We start from the raw sequence: 728 nt of genomic DNA on the forward strand, positions 1-728 counted from the left end.
TGTGATGCGTGTGCAAAACAATATATTTAGATATTTAGCAATATGTAATATTTTCAAAATGAGTTGGTATTGATTTATTTTCGTCAATTACAACAAGTCATTAACTAATCCTATTAATTACAAATCTATTTCATCTTTTATAGTCACCAATATTTCCACTTTGAAGACCACCCCCCCTTCCAAAAGCTATTGTTTACATTAATAGAGATGAAGCTAATTGTAAAATCAAGACTAATTTGATTAATGAAATTTTATTCTTAGAAAAAATTATTTCAAATTAACAAGGTAAAAGGACAAGTTTAGTGTTAATTAAACAATCTATCGTAATTAAATTCTTAATTAATCTGACTAAACTTGTTTATTAAACTAACTTCTTGTCGTCACGTTCCTCCTTTAATATTGGTATATTATATAAATTTAAGTTATAATAATGTAACACATGCTTATTGTTGCAAAACTTTTAAGTCTTTTATATTTTCGTATTTGATATAATTAATCTAAAATTACCAGATGCACCGTTTTTGAATTCTAAAGAAAGACTTTATTTGTATGGTACAAAGTATAATTTTTTGCTATCTTTGAGCAAACCGGATAAATTTTTAGTGTTCCTTTTAGTGTTCTTTTTTAGTGTTACTTTTTACTATATATCTATCTCATTGTTTCTTTTCAGTCATCTGCTTACCCTTGACTTGACTTGAGTTCGTTCAGCTTCTTCTTTTCTTCTGGGT

This window comes from Arachis ipaensis, chromosome B10 (assembly GCF_000816755.2).
Source record: "Arachis ipaensis cultivar K30076 chromosome B10, Araip1.1, whole genome shotgun sequence".
NCBI classification, from domain to species: domain Eukaryota; kingdom Viridiplantae; phylum Streptophyta; class Magnoliopsida; order Fabales; family Fabaceae; genus Arachis; species Arachis ipaensis.